Genomic DNA, 6,000 nt, shown 5'->3' on the forward strand with positions numbered 1-6,000 from the left:
ACTCATAAGAAGTGTTCTTCATGAAAGCTCGAAGGAAAATACGATTGGAAACATGGCATGCGGTGTTGATCGCTTTGGCCCAATATCTCCTAGGAGTCCTATGCTCATCGAGCATCGTCCTGGCCATCTCAACAAGGGTCCGATTCTTGCGCTCAACAACACCATTTTGCTAAGGGACATAAGGAGAGGAAAACTGATGCTCGTGGCCCAAAGAAGCACAAAAGGTTTCAAAATGAGTATTATTGAATTATGTGCCATTATCATTGTGAATCGCTCTCATGGCATTCTTAGGAAACTCATTTTGCAACCGAAGAATCAAATCTCAAGCATGTGAAAAAGCCTCATCCTTACTCTCCATGAAAAACACCCAAGAGTAGCGAAAAAAGTCATCCACGATCACTAGAACGTACCACTTCCCACCATCTGACCGAACCCAAGCTGGACCAACTGTGTCCATGTAAAGTAGCTCGCCGGGTTCCTTGGTCATGACTTGGTTCACAGGTGGGTGAGAAGCGGCAACCATCTTCCCGTGATGACAAGGGTGGCAGACCAAATCCTTCTCAAATTTTAACTTGGGCAATCCTCGGATTAAGTCAAGTGAGCTCAACCTAGCTAGTAAGTCAAAAGCTCAAGTGACCTAGTCTCCTATGCCACTTCCAAAGCTTAGAGGAGGATCCGGCCACCAAACATTGAGAAGAGCCAAAGGAGTGAGAAAAATCAGCTCGAAAGACACAACCAAAAGGGACAATCTAGCAAATAAGATTTCCCTGAGAATCAAGAACTCGAGACAAGCCGGTCTTAAAGCACACTTCAAAGCCATCCTGAAGGAGTTGCAAAACTAAAAGCAAATTGAAATGCAAATTCGAAACCAAAGCAACATCCCTCAAGACAAAACTCTCATTGACCCGAATGGTCCCACGAGAAAGCACCTTACCTTTTCTATTGTCCCCGAATGTGATGTACTGCTTGCATTGCATGGGGTCAAGGCTGGAGAACTATTTTGAACTTCTAGTCATGTGGTGCGAACAGCCAGAATGAATGAGCCACATGTTCTCCAGGCCTCCGTCCTACATCAATAGAAGGGCAAGGGATGAGCAAATGGCGCAACACTGGGGTTAGTAAACTGTGAAGGATACCAGTGTTGGCTCATTTGCCCAGAAAAAGTATTAGGAAAAACACCAAACATGCCATGTCCCATTTGAGGAAAGCGGGCACCACGTGGGGGAAACGTGGTCCGCTAGAGCTATGGGACTGAAAACTAAAGCCACCGCCACAGGGTCCAAAGTCATATTGACCATGATCTGAATCACGTCGGGCACGACCACCGTGTGGTTTTGCAACCTGAGGCCTAGCATCTTGAGGCATTGCACCTCTTGGCCTAGCACTGTGCCTCTGAACAGGCAGCACATGTATGCCATGGGGCAGGCAGTACATGTTTTAGTTTTTCAACTCGTACTCTCACCGCTCATCTCTCTTCCTCCTAAAACAGAACTCAGCAAGGTGACCATCCCTATGGCAGTAGTCACAGTGATACCTCACCTCTCTCTTGGGTGGTTGTTGGCTCACTCTCTTGTGGGTATGGTTCACTCTTGGTGGTTTTTTGGCTTTAGGAAGGGGATCCTCAGAGATGTTTGGTAGAGTGTCAAGTGGGTTCTTAAGATGGTTAGGTTTTGGAGCCCAAACTTGTTTCTGGGTTGGAGCTTTGGAGGTTCTTCAAACACCCCATCTTTGACAATAGGCTCATTGGGCTTAGGTGGAGTGATTTTGATCAACTTGGGAGTAGTGAAAGGTTTCTCACTTGGGTTCAAACCACTAAACTCACCAACCTTGCCATAGACATTTTCACCCTTCCCACCTAAAGCAAAGACTACACCCGATGCACTAGTTCCCCACCTGAACTGGCTCATCATCATGCCCAACTGGGCTCATTGCAAGACACCCATCTCAAGATGGGCCGAAGGTATGTGTTGTCTTCCTCGGTTCTCATCTTGTGATGTCTGTAGGACTCAAGCTCCAGCACCAAGCTCTCACAACACGCACACTTAGCAGCATCTGTGCTATCTGAACTGGCCATCTCAAGAGAAGAGATCTTGGCATTCTTCTCTACCAGCTCAGATTGCAAGCCCGAGCAGGACTTGCACGTACCCAACAATCCAGACCTAGACTTCAGCTCATCATTCTCATCAAGCAAAGCAACATACTTGGATTGCAAATTAGTAAGGTTGGACATGTGAACAGCACACTCATCGCACTCAACCTCATCTGACACTACTACAGCAACCTTCTTAGCTTCCTCAAGCTCCTTCAGCGCGATTTCTAGCTTGTCCTTAAACTCTTTCCTCTCACAAGCAGCATGCTTTAACATCTTATCTTGGCTCATCAAAGTGTCGTTCAAGATATCAAGCTTAGCAACAAGACTATCGACGGAAGGTGTTACCTCAGTAGTGTCGTCGTCGATGGGAACCAAGTCCTTGTGGCCTTCACCTCGGCATCGATAGCCATTGTGCAGAACACTCCGTGAGTGGAACCGGCGATGAAGCAGAGCTCGGTCAGCTTGTCCTCGTGCTTCCTCTCAGACTCATCGTCACTCGAGGAAGAAGAGCGATCATCATCGATGTCGTTGTCGAGGTTGCTAAGGGATGCAAGGAAGGCATGCTCTTGGGCCTTGGTCTTCTTGAAGTACTTCTTCTTGAGCACCTCCTTGTCAAATCCTTCTTTTGACTTGTGCTTGGAGGTGTACTCGCGCTTGTCCTTACGCTTGCTGGAGTCGTACTTGTCGGAGGAGTTCTTGTTCTTCTTGGGGCAGTGGGCAACAAAGTGGTTGGAGTCTCCATAGCTGTAGCATCCTTCCTTTGGACCCCCAGCATGATGATGGTTCAAGCAGTTGTTATGAAACCATGAAAATCAGCTGATGACCAACGCCAGCTCATCGTCCCCAAGAGCCTCCAACTTCTCCTCTGTGACAGACACCAAAGAAGACAAGGCAAACGATATCTGTGAAGAGTTAGCTAAAGAACTTGAGCCGTTACCTGATACCAAAGCCATAGTTGGTGCAGAGGGGTTCTTGATCTTCGCTTGGGTCTGGTAGTCGATCTCGGTGGACTTGAGCTTGCTGAAAAGCTCATCCATAGTGAGGGTGTCATAGTTCGTGGACTCAATGATAGCAGACACCTTCACATCCCATACCTTCTAATATAGGGCATATAGTAACTTGAGAGCCCTCTCATGGTCATCGTAAGGTAACTGAGCCTTGTTTGCTCGCATCTTGTTTACAATGGTCTGAAAGCGAGAAAACATGGCATCGATGGACTCGCTATCCAACTGAGAGAAGTTCTTGTACTCACGCTTGTACGTCTCAAAGAGACTAGTTTTGACCTGAATGGTTCTCTCATGATAGCTTTGAAGCCTCACCCAGATCTCCCGAGCAGTCGCACAATCGGAGACTCTCTCGAACTTTGAAAGAAAAAGACTTGAGAAAAGAACACCGCGAGCTCTACTATTTGCGTTGTGCCGATCCTTTTGTTCTTGAGTGGTATGGGCACGAGGTTCAAGCACAATGTAAGTAGTATCCTCGCAAATCTTCCAAACAAGCCAATCGATCCCCTGAAGATGCACGAACATGCAGATCTTCCAATAGGGGTAGTTTGTTCCATCGAAGAACGGTGGTTTGCTGGAACCACGCTCAATGTCGTTTTCATGGATCACTGACCGATTAAGGTGGAATGATCCTTAACCTGCTCCGATACCAATTGAAGGACCGAAAATGGCGACTAGAGGGGGGTGAATGGGAGCCTCAAATTTCTTTTAATATATTTGGCCACTGTCCCAAAATCAAATCCCAAAAGCGAACGCACACAAGAACAATATGTTCACGAGCAATTGGTGGTTGAGTATCTCTAGTGATGACAAGAAGTACTTTGGAACAATCGTGAACCAATGGAAACAAACCCCCGAAAGAACAAGTGAAAAACAGCAAAAACTGTGCAGTGGCGGACTGTCCGTGGCTTCTCTACTAGACTATCTGGGACAGGGGGTCGGACTGTCTGCCGGTCACTTGACCAAAAACACAGTGATTGAAAATAGTTCTGGACTCGACTGTGTCTTGAGCGGCGGACTATCCGCAGTCTAGGCTCGGACTGTCTGCGAGGATCTGATGGACGTTCTCCATGCTCCATGTCCAAGGTGTGGAAGCATTGGTGTTGTTAGTCCATGGCTTCCATGAGCTCGGTTTGCTTCAAGGTGCTAATCGGCATGAATGGGATCCCCTTCCAGGCTTAGGGGATTTCAATGGCGGAATGCATCCTAGGATTGTCGTGTGCGTTGCTGGCACCGGTGACAATTGAGCAAGAAGACGTCAGCAAGTACTTCATCGCGGCATGGTGTATCCACCCAGACCCCAGACCTAATTCCACAAAAGAAGATCATGGCCATCCATGAGCCGAAGGTGCCTTTCGTGATCGAGCCACTGCTGTTCTTCAGGCGCCATTAAGTGATTCATGCTGAGATCTAGGCGCTGCGCTACTTGGTGCAGCCTCAGGTCGTCAAAGTATAGGATTATATTGGTGCATGCCGCCATCATCCTCTAAAGATGAGCGGCCTAACCCCAGCGACGACAATGACGATCCGAACTAGCTAGATTGTGGCAACCGCTGCCATTCGACGCCATGGCCAAAGAAATTCAAGTTCGGTGGCAGCGAGGGATGGGACAGCGGCATAGGTGGCGGTGTTGTGTCGGACCCCATGCTAGTCCTAGGGTGAGGCCCGGCCTTTCAGGAAAGTAACGGTTCAATCCTGATTGGCAAGTTCAACTGCTCGCTTCGCTACGAACGTGATTCGTGGCCCAACGCAGGTAAGAGTACATTGCTACACATCAGCGGTCTCATACTCTGTCTCATGCAGTGACACGTAAGATTTTTGATGATGTGGCGAAAAGAGAGAAGGGAGAGAGAAAAAGGTCATTGTTTCGCGAAACAACCGCCTCATGAGCTAAAATTTAGGATTACGAGACAACTATTGTACCATTGTATGAGCTGTTGTTGCCATTGTTTAGGAAAAAGAGAACAGAGAACGGCGATGGTGTCGTTGGTGGTGGTGATGGCGTGGGTGGACCAGATGACAGACTTGGTGGCCTGGTCCAGGATGACCAGGTTGCCATCGCCGGAGATGGAGAGCTCGGGTGAGCCGGGGTCGACCACGGGGCTGTCGCCGTGGCGCTCCAGAGTGGGGTCAGCTTGGGGTCCATGTTGAACCATATGCCGAGGTACGTGTTGGTGTTGCTGGTGGTGTGGCAGAAGGGTGTGCTGTCCGGCTTGAAGAACTTGCTGTTGTTGGAGACGAGCCTCCTGCTGCTGCTGCCAACGAGCCCATTGCCGAGTGACACCATGTCAGTGGCGGCGGAGCAGGACATCTATAGGGAGACGAGTCCAAGAAGGACGATGACGTGAAGGAGAGGCATGGTTAGCGAACCCAACCGATCCAGGAATGAATGAGGAGAAGCGTGGTGGGTGACAAAGAATCGTAGGAACAGGATTGAATGCAATAATGCTAGTATACTACTCCCTCCATTCCAAATTATTGGATGTTTGGGCTTTTTTAGATACATTGCATTTGCTATGCACATAGATATACACTATATCTAGATGCATAGTAAAATCAATGTATTTAGAAAAGCCAAAACGTCTTATAATTTAGAACGGATTTAGTACTAGCTGGCCCAGTTGTTTTGGAGTGTCACGACTGCTGCTCAGTCCAGCACTAAAGCTCGCAGGTCAACGTGATGATGTGCCGTGTGCGTGGGTGCACATCTCAATCAGTTTGTATCATCAAATGATATATTCTCTTGTCGTATCATCGCCGTCAAACCTCAATGACCTTTGTAGATGATGCCGAGACTGTATAGTAAGAAAGGCTATTTGCTTTTGAAGGACCGGAAACGATGATCAGAAGGAGTGGATGGGATCCTCAAATTTCTTTCAAAAAATTTCAGTTATCAGCTGCCCC

At 48.0% G+C, this 6,000-nt stretch overlaps 1 pseudogene; it reads right to left on the reverse strand.

Moving 5' to 3' along the window:
* Positions 1-1,458: 1,458 nt before the first annotated feature.
* On the reverse strand, positions 1,459-5,252 carry LOC136503675 (uncharacterized; annotated as a pseudogene).
* Positions 5,253-6,000: the final 748 nt, after the last annotated feature.

Source organism: Miscanthus floridulus, chromosome 14 (assembly GCF_019320115.1).
Source record: "Miscanthus floridulus cultivar M001 chromosome 14, ASM1932011v1, whole genome shotgun sequence".
Taxonomy (NCBI): Eukaryota; Viridiplantae; Streptophyta; class Magnoliopsida; order Poales; family Poaceae; genus Miscanthus; species Miscanthus floridulus.